Consider the following 10,720-nt stretch of genomic DNA (forward strand, 5'->3'; position numbering starts at 1 on the left):
CGGAATCCAAACTAAATACACGCATTCACTGTAAGGTAAAATCAGGAAAAACTACGGCCGAGCGTCATGTTCGCACAGTTAAGGATCTACATATAAGTTTCTTAAAGCACCTCTGCTGATCAAACAGATGCGCTTAGCGGAGTATCACCTACAAAAATGAAATAAAAAGCTGAGGGAGAGGCCGTTACTGGAAGGTAACGAGTCACTGAAACCTTATAGCGAGAGCTTTCAGGTGCTAGAGCTGGACTTGTCATCTATTTACTTTCCGTCAAGAGCGTCTCACGTGTTACTTACTCAAACGCCTCGTCATTGCCATCTGGCGACCTCGACCGTGAACAGACACTCAGTCGAGAACCCGTAGGTCAGTTACCTCCGGAACGCAGGTATTTGCTGACATGACATCAAGTCTCTACTCGGGACGCCTGTCTGTACTCTAACGTTACACAGGGACCGCTGCAACAGCTGTTAACTGGAAGCTGTACAGAGCACGCACTTACGTTTAGATACGCCAGCACTAGAGAACAGGGCAGTGCCATTGAGCATTAAGAAGATTCGCAGAGACCAAGGAGGAGAGCCATTTTAATCCCCGGTCCAGTTATCTAGATTTAGCTTATCGCTGACTTCCTGAATTGCTAGTCAGTATTAAAACATTCATCATTATCAGCTTCAGCCGTTTAACATCCGCAGCTGAATAATGGTCTCCTGCAGTGATCAATGCATTACGATCTTAATCCATATATATACTTATATGGATATGGTGTCTGTTCTTTCGGACATGTCCGAAAGAACAGACACCATTGATGACCTGCATCCGTCTAGAACGAAATGAGAATTATATTATTACCTTCAGCTGCTGTCGGGCGTGGATATATATCAACAGGGACAGGTGAAAATGTGTGCCCCGACCGAGACTCGAACCCGGGATCTCCTGCTTACATGGCAGACGCTCTCTCCATCTGAGCCACCGAGGGCACTCAGAATAGCGCGACTGTAGGTACTACCTCGCGCACGCCTCACGCGAGACCCACATTATCACCTTGTATGTCCACACACTACATTCGTAGTGTCCCACTCCAACACACTCATTACTCGTGGAAGACATTCTTACCAATTCCCGTAAGAGTTTGGGGAATATGTGACCATCCACAGAGAAGAAGAAGGTCATGGCCGATATTGCCAGAACTATATACTTATATGGATATGGTGTCTGTTCTTTCGGACATGTCCGAAGGTCATGGCCGGTATTGCCAGAACTATATACTTATATGGATATGGTGTCTGTTCTTTCGGACATGTCCGAAAAAACATATAGTTCTGGAAATACCGGCCATGACCTTCTTCATCTGTGTGGATGGACACACATTCCCCAATCTCGTAAGGGACTTAGTAAGAATGTCTTCCACGAGTAGTGAGTGTGTTGGGGTGGGACACTACGAAACTAATGTGTGGACATACAAGGTGAGAATGTGGGTCTCGCGGGAGGCGTGCGCGAGATAGTACCTGCAGTCGCGCTATTCTGCGTGCCCTCGGTGGCTCAGATAGAGAGAGCGTCTGCCATGTAAGCAGGAGATCCCGGGTTCGGGTCCCGGTCGGGGCGCAGTTTTTCACCCGTCGCCGTTGATATATATCCACGCCCGTCAGCAGCTGAAGGTATTCATATAATTTTAATCCATATATGTCGAGGTTGCTTCTGCATGTTTTCTACACAGCATCGACTAACTCGGCGACTTGGCCTTTTCCAATCTTAGTTGAAGTCAACTGAATTAGAAATTTTTGTGTTTGAAAACATGGCCCAGATAAGGTGCATTATTTTTTTAACTATCTATGCGATTGGCCAACTTCGACCTATGGTCATTTTCAAGCACGTATCTTAAGCTTCCAGCTTGAAAACGTCAAAGGTCGAAATTGGCCAATCGCATAGATAATTTAAAAAAATAGATCCTGCCTGGACAATGTTTTCATTCACAAGACACGTTGAGGCTGTGGACCCTCACAAAAATAAAATTTTAAATTGAATTAGAATTATTATTTAGACTTCCTATAATATTACAAATGTGCAGTTGCTTTTATTTACGTATGATTTGGCAATCAGCAGGTGTATGAAATATTACTCCACTGAACGTGAGTTTCTTGACCTCGTTTGCAATGGGTATAGATGTATTACCCAGTCATGTCGAGTGCGAATTTGTGCCGAACCGCGACTAGACCCTGGATTTCCCGCTTACAGCGAGCAGTCGTCTTAACCACTTTGGCCACCCGTGCACGCTTCTCGCCCAGATCTAAACTTCCGTGTGTCACAGACCATGTCCTTTATCATAGACTTACGGCTGTCCCCCTTTAAGCTAGCAACATTACTTGATTCCCACTGAGGGAGGATGACGCACCACAAGGAACCGAGACCGTTTTTATCGTTGTGTGCCCCGTCTCGGCTTACGAAACTCATATATGTGATTTTACAATCAGAAGGTGTATGAAATATCATTCCAAATTATTCACTGAATGCGAACTTGCACTAACTGGGAGAGTGTTTCTGGTTTGCTGACAGTTACGGCACCTGCACCCACCACGGGGTCCCGGGTTCGATTCCCGGCGGGGTCAGGGACTTTCACCTACCTAGAGATGACTGGGTGTTTGTGTTGTCCTCATCGTTTCATCATCATTCATGAAAGTGGCGAGATTCGACTGAGCAAAGGTTGGGAATTTGTACGGGCGCTGATAACCGCGCAGTTGAGCGCCCCTATAAACCAAACATCATCAACACTAGCACCCACAGACACAATAACGGTTGACGCTACTTTAATATACGAATACACAGACTCAGAGAATTGTGTGTTGTTATGTACAATCGTTGATTTTTTTGTAAAATGCTTGAAACTGTACAATCGTGCAACTAATAAAGGAAAGATGGCAACTGCAGGTGGCACTAAATCGTTTGAACAGTTCATCACAGCTGCAGGCCCGATCTCAAAGAAGCCCATTGATACTCCAGTATTTACATACCTGTTGGATTTATTGGTTAAAATTTCATCCTTTTGAGAGCTGTAGAAGAATCTCTGAAATTAAGTGGTCAAATAAAGGGAGAAATAAACACGTACTAGAATATGTAGGCAAAGCAAGAACTCCATCCCGAAGGTATCGTAGGCCTTCTGCTGTTCTTGATCTACATAAACGGTTTAGCAGACAATCTGAGCATTTCTCTTAGATTGTCTGCAGATGATGTTGTCATTTACCGTCTAGTAAAGTCATCAAAAGATCAAAACCAATTGCAAAATGACTTAGACATAATATCTCTTTGATGCGAATAGTGGCAGTTGACTCACAATAAGGAAAAGTGTGAGGTCACTCACAAGATTACGAAAAGAAATCGGTTAAATTTTGATTACGCGATAAGTCACACAAATGCGACTAAACATCTACCAATAACTTACATTGGAACGATCGCTTCGATAATGTTGGTTCAAATGGCTCTGAGCACTATGGGACTCAACTGCTGAGGTCATTAGTCCCCTAGAACTTAGAACTAGTTAAACCTAACTAACCTAAGGACATCACAAACATCCATGCCCGAGGCAGGATTCGAACCTGCGACCGTAGCGGTCTTGCGGTTCCAGACTGCAGCGCCTTTAACCGCACGGCCACTTCGGCCGGCTCGATAATGTTGTAGTGAACACAAAGCAGAGACTGCGTTTTATTGGCAAAACAGACAGGACTGACGGAGGACATCGAAAAAGTCCAAAGAAAGGCAGCTCGTTTTGTATTATCGCGAAATAAGGAGAGAGTGTCACGAATAAGCGAATTGGCGTAGCAATCATTATAAGAAAGGCGTGCTTCGTTGCGACGGTACTGTTCATGGAATTTCAGTCACCAACTTTCTCCTCTGAATGTGAAACTATTTTACTGTCGCCAACATACATGGAGAGAAATGATCGTTGAAATAAAATAAGAGAAATCAGAGATAGCACTGAAAGATTAATTGTTCCATTTTTGCCATGCGCTGTTCGAGAGTGGAATAATGGAGAACTAGTGTGAAGATGCTTCGATGAACCCCCTTCCAGACACTTAAGTGTGATTTGCAGAGCAGTGATGCAGATGTAGGTGTAGATTTTCCGGGAAAACGTCCAGTCGTCTCATCCTGTACTAACACTTTATTAGATGGTTCAAATGGGTCTGAGCACTATGGGACTTAACTGCTAAGGTCATCAATCCCCTAGAACTTAGAACTACTTAAACCTAACTAACCTAAGGACATCACACACATCCATGCTCGAGGCAGGATTCGAACCTGCGTCCGTAGCGGTCGCGCGGCTCCGGACTGTGGCACCTAGAACCGCTCGGCCACTCCGGCCGGCTTTATTAGATGCTAGCAGTAGTAGTAATAAGAGGACAGAATTATATAGGCGGGCAAAGTTTTTAAAATATCCAGGAGAATATAGACATTTCCATTGGTAGACACACAGAAAGAGAAGAAATTTCCTCTGGATAGGAGGTATGGTTTTCGCCATCAAGTCTGCAGACTAAGCAGTATATAGAGATTACTGTTGCTAGGCAATTTCTCGAGACTATACCGTAAAAGTCACCCATTATTAGGACCCTAATGAAATATGCTGGCCATTCGCGTTGTCATCCATCACTGCCTGTGAGTGCTGATAAAAGGTACGTCTCAAATTTTAGTGACTACTGCCATGTAACAAAGAAAAGCACACACAAAAATATCTGCATAAACGTAAGCACCAGTCATAGATTAGGTCTAAGGCACGTTCCGAGGACTGATTCCTGACTACCAGAAAATGCAAGGAGCGATGTATCATCGTAAGACATGTGACCATTATGACGTCAATACCTCCAGCCATCAGTACATTAGTACCACTAGACGAATCCTGGTGATGCAGATGCTTATTTTCTCTAGCAGACTCGTTTGACCTCACGAGACTAGGTGGACCCGGTTTCAGCCTCCCTACCTCATAAAAAGTCTAAGAAGGTACCGAGAATCGAACCCGTGGCCTTTTGTATTGAAGACAACGATGCTTTTCGGCTACGGAGACTGTCGGAAATAATTTCATTTGCCAAAAATTAATCTCCATGGAACACAATGTTGTTGTTACTGTCTTCGTTGCCGTTGTTGTTTTCGGTCCAAAGACTGGTTTTATGCAGCTCTCCGTGCTAAATTATCCTGTGCAAGCCTCTTCATCTCCGCATAACTGCTGAAACCTACTGCCATTCGAAACTGTTTACCGTATGCAAGCCTGACTCTCTGTTCAGTTTTTACAGTCCACACTTTCCCCCACTGACAATTCCTAGATCCCTCAGCATAGATTCTTTCAATTGGTGCTTTCGTTTTGATGTGTCATAAATGTCTTTTTTCGCCATTATTTGACCCACCGTATAATCTTCAATAATTTTCTGTAACACTGTATTTCAAAAGCTTCTGTCCTCTCCTTCTCTGAACCATTTAGTGTCCACGTTTAGCTTCCGTACAAGGATTCATCCTAGACAAATATCTTCAGAAAAGACTTCCTAACACTTAAATTTATATTCTATATTAACAGATTTCTCTTTTTCAGGAATGTCTTTTGTGCTATTGCCAGCCTTAATTTGATGTCCTCTCTCTACTTTGGCTAGCATCAGTTATTTTACTGCCCAAGTAGCAGAACTCATCTCCTACTTTTAGTGTCCATTTTTCTAATCTAATTTCCTCAGCATCTCCTGATTTAATTCGACTACATTGCATTGCTCTTGGTTTACTTTTGTTGATGTTCATCTTATAACTTCTTTCCCTTCCAATCCATTGAACTGATCTTTCAAGTCCTTTGCCGTCTCTGGCAGAGTTATAATGTTAAAGTTACATGTCTGTAGATGCGTGTAAAGCTCCTAGAAACAGCTGTAAGCTGCAACACTGATGGTTGACTACCTAGAAGCGTAGACATCGCTGTGATGATGGTTTGTAGACAAGACGAGACTTCGTTACACATACGAGTGTCTGTTAAATTTCCATCAATTTCCACTAGTGTTGCTTTCTGCCCTTGAGCTACTTTCTGTCACTAACTCAAAGTTTTGCGACTGGATCCAGGGCTTCCTTGCAGAAAGAACTCAACACGTCGCTCTTAACGGAACAAAATCGACAGATGTAAAGGTAATTTCCGGACTACCCCAAAGAGGGGTGGTGGGACCGTTACTGCATACAATGTATATAAATGATCCAGTAAAAAGCGCCGGAAGATGTTTACAACTGTCCGTAGATGATCTGACTGCCTGCAGCAATGTAGCAACGCCAGAAGACAGTATCGATCTGCAAAATTACTTACAGAGGACTGATTAATGGTGCAGTCTCTGCCAATAGACCCTGAACGTAAACAAAAGTAACATATTGCGCATACCTAGGAAAAGAAATAAACTACTGTGCAACTACACTATTGAAGACAAATTGCTGGATACAGCATACGCTGTAAATTATCTATCCAGATCTACCTTAAGTGGAATGGCTACATAAAAAAAATAATAGGTAAAGCAGACGTCAGACTAAAATTCATAGGAAGAATCTTAAGGAAACGTAACTCATCGACGAAAGAAGTGACTTACCATGCAGTTGTTCGACCAACCGTTGAGTGTTGTTCATCGACCTGGGACGCTTACCAGGAAAGACTGACAGAAGAGACGGAGAAGATCCAACGAAGACCGGTGCGTTTCGTCATGGGACCGTTTAGTCGGTGAGAGAGCATTACGCAGTTGCTCAACAAATTCCTGTGGCAGACGCTACAAGAGAGGCATTGTGCGTCACGAAGAGGTTTACCATCGAATTTTCGAGAGAGTACTTTCTAGGAAGAGTCGGACAATATATAACGTCTTCCCTCATACGTCTCGCAAAATGACCACGACCAGGAAATTGAAGAAATTAGTGCTATGCAGAGATTTACCACCTATCATTCATCCAGCTCGCCGTTAGCCAGTGGAACAGGGAAGGGGGAGGGGGGGGGGTCAGTTTGTGATACCAGAATTACCCTCTACCACACACCGTCAAGTAGCTTGGATGTGGATGTAGAATATCAACGTTAACATTATCACTGGTAATCCGCAATTCCTCCCACAGCAGCATCAGAATCAGTGGCAGATTAGGTCGTCCTCTAATTCTACCCAAGCAATCTGACGTAGCCCATTTTAGACGTCGGCCCAAATGTAGTACATTATCCAATGTTTTTGCATTATCTCATAAATCTTTCGTCGAGTTGTATAAACATTTTTGATGTTGTATACGACACACACTCGCACAAATGTTGCCTCTACTTCCGTTGCCTCTGTAGTATTTTTACAAAGAAACCACTTTTTGCATGTTGTTCCATCGCGCTAGGACGCTACTCTACATACTCGTTAGGTTCGGTTGGAAGCAACTGACAGACGTGCTACAGATTAGTGTGTTGAGACACTATATTATCATTCAGCTATCTATCAAGCATTTTAGAAACAGTTTATATTTGCCGAAGTGTAACATGTATAAAAGTCCTATACTGATATTTAATTTTAGTTTTAGTCTAGATTATTATAGATAAAAAAAAAACAGTAAGCGATGAATTACTTACGGGAAGGTGTCCTTGAATGACATAGAATAAAGGGAAAATTTTACTGCGGATGCAGTTTTTGAATTATGAGCTTTATATTTTGTGATTTAACTTTAAAATGTATACCTATACAGTGATTCATGAAAGAGTACTATATTGTACCTTACATGATTATTGCAGTGTATTATCAGAAATCTTACCCAACGTCATGTCATGACAGTCGTTAGGCAAAATGACACGCTCTTATATCTTCAGTAGATATTCAGTTTTATTTGTAAATGTCACACGTAAATATCACAAAAGTATGGTTTGCCGAACTGCTTATTGTTTGTTTCATTATATTAAATAGTTATTTACCTGCCATCAATGTCTACTTTGTGAATCGATTGCCAATGTCATTCATGCCGCCTAATTACAATGTCAGTTTCCTATCATCATCATCCATAGTAAGTCCCGATAGCCTGGATTCAAGGTCTTTAATGTTGTAGTAGCTCGATTTCTAGTTATGTTGAAAGCGTTTGCTAGAACCAACATTAACCTTTTTTTTTTTAAGTCGTCTTTCTTGTAACTGGTTTTATTCGGCCCGCCACTAATTCCTCTCCTATGCCAACCTTTTAATCTCAGATTAGCAATTGCAAACTACGTTCTCAATTAATTCCTAGGCCTAGTCTAGTCTCTGTCTTCCTCCTGCGATTTGCTTATTCTTGCCTTGTAATCTCCTTCTTAAAATAACTTGAGGGACACCGAAGTCTTTGAGACGCGTTGCCAAACAACCCATTCGCTTGTTATTAACGGCATCATTAGCCTTCTGCATGCTCTCTGAATCCCCTGACTGCCAGTTATTGAGTCTCTTATAATTTCCAACTATTATTACTGAAATAATAATAATAATAATAATAATAATAATAATACAAATTATACTGGAACAGAACCATTATGACAGATAAAACAACACCACATAACAAACCTGACATCATACTCACCAATAAAAAGAAGAAATTAACACAACTAATTGGAATATCCATACCCAGTACAGCAAATATACAGAAGAAAACAGGAGAAAAAATTGAAAAATACATCCAACTGGCTGAGGAAGTCAAGGACATGTGGCATCAGGATAAAATTGACATTATACCAATTATACTATCAACTACAGGAGTCATACCACACAATATCCACCAGTACATCAATGCAATACAGCTACATCCAAACTTATATATATACAACTACAGAAATCCGTAATTATTGATACATGTTCAATTACCCGAAAGTTCCTAAATGCAATATAACAGGCCGGCCGAAGTGGCCGTGCGGTTAAAGGCGCTGCAGTCTGGAACCGCAAGACCGCTACGGTCGCAGGTTCGAATCCTGCCTCGGGCATGGATGTTTGTGATGTCCTTAGGTTAGTTAGGTTTAACTAGCTCTAAGTTCTAGGGGACTAATGACCTCAGCAGTTGAGTCCCATAGTGCTCAGAGCCATTTTTGCAATATAACATATACCGTACAGTTAAAAGGAAGTCACGCTTGATCAAGGTCCGCGTCACTTTCCATTTTTGACCAGACATAACGTCTGAGAAAAGAAAAAAGAAAGAATAATAATAATAATGAACTACATGTTACATAACCATAAACCCGACTCGAATGAAAAGACAGGAAGCATAAACTATGCTTGTGCGTAAAATTACATACCTATGTCATTTTACCCGCAGTTACAGCATTCCGTTTACAAGGACACTACTCATAGAGACGTTGACCTACGCAGAAATATTTTTACAATGTTCGCAGAAGAAGTGTTTACTCAACTTCTGTGTGTAAAAAAAAAGTCATAAGTGAAATGTTGCAGGGGTAGTATGCCACTTCCGAAATCCAGTGTGTACAGATTCTTCATATAACACCGAAGCATGTAACCAAACTGCCTCGCCATTTCTGTTGTAACAGTGTCGCCAACACACGAACATAACCTTGTTCCATAAAGTGCTGCCTATTGTGGTATTAACAAAAAACACGAGATATGTCAATTTACTAGACTATGTCATTCTAGGGCACTTCCCCCTACAACATATCACGGGAGGAGTTGTTTGTGTTTACAGCAATCTGTTTCATAAGTGTCGCGGATGAATGATGTTCCCAGTAAAACAAATCTTTTGACGCTTTCTGTTCGTAAATAACTCGCTTCGTAGTGTGAAATGCCACTTTTGGCTGTGTCTCAAGAGCCAGCCAGCACTTGACATCCAACATCCTTTGTCCAGCCCGGAGACGAGGAGTTGGTCTTTCCCTGCTCCGTCTAAAGTGGGTTGCGGTTGGACCCTACTAGGTTGGCTTAAGACCAAGAGACTTCCCCATGACAACGAGTTTTTTCCACCACCTGAGCAGCAGTTTCCAGAGGATTCTATTAGCAGTAGAAAGTAATGACCAGTGGAAATGCCCGCCGTCTTCTCCAGGGGCCGACTAGCTGAAACACTGGAACGTTTTAAATAATTTCCGGAGTTGTCGGCAGCTCGCAAGAAGGAATAGTCGACCGGCAACTCTCCTGGATGTAGGACACAATTTGGTTGTCTTCTCGGGCGGGGCTGGGTTCGTAAGTGTTTACCACGTCTGATGTAGGTAGTTACTGACCAACAATTCAGTGTGTGGGCGTGAAATTCTGATCAGCCATTTTGCAGTTTTCTAGGAGAGGAATTTTCGTTTTAATGAGAGTGCTTGTGCCTGGTAAGCAAAGGCACCTTATCAGATCCTGCAGCTATACACTGTCGACGATACAGCCTTGGTGAGATCCAATTGAAGCAAATAAATTACATTTGTCTCAATAGACACTTGATATATGGCGGTTCTGTAGGGCTGCAGATTATGCTTTCAAATTGATGCCGTGTGCCTTGACTTCAGGAAGGCATTTGATAATATCCCGCACAGCAGTTTAGTGAAAAAAATACGAACGTACCGAGTACTGGGGCAGATATTCAATTGTATTCAAAACTTCCTTGCAGATAGGACTCAACACGTCTCTCTTAACGGAACAAAATCTACATAATACATAAAGGTAATTTCCTGAGTACCCCAAGGAATAGGACTCTTACTGGTTATAATGTATATATAAATCGTCTAGTAGGAAGCGTCGGAAGCTATTTTAGGTTGCTCTCAGACGATGCGGTTGTCTATAAGAAAGCGGCAAC

The 10,720-nt window shown here is 42.1% G+C and overlaps 1 non-coding gene across 1 annotated transcript; it reads right to left on the bottom strand.

Moving 5' to 3' along the window:
* Positions 1–897: 897 nt before the first annotated feature.
* Positions 898–972, bottom strand: Trnat-ugu. The gene has a single exon. It is a non-coding gene; the product is annotated as a tRNA-Thr (tRNA).
* Between the last annotated feature and the right edge of the window lie 9,748 nt (positions 973–10,720).

This window comes from Schistocerca americana, chromosome 7 (assembly GCF_021461395.2).
Source record: "Schistocerca americana isolate TAMUIC-IGC-003095 chromosome 7, iqSchAmer2.1, whole genome shotgun sequence".
In the NCBI taxonomy this organism is placed as follows: Eukaryota; Metazoa; Arthropoda; class Insecta; order Orthoptera; family Acrididae; genus Schistocerca; species Schistocerca americana.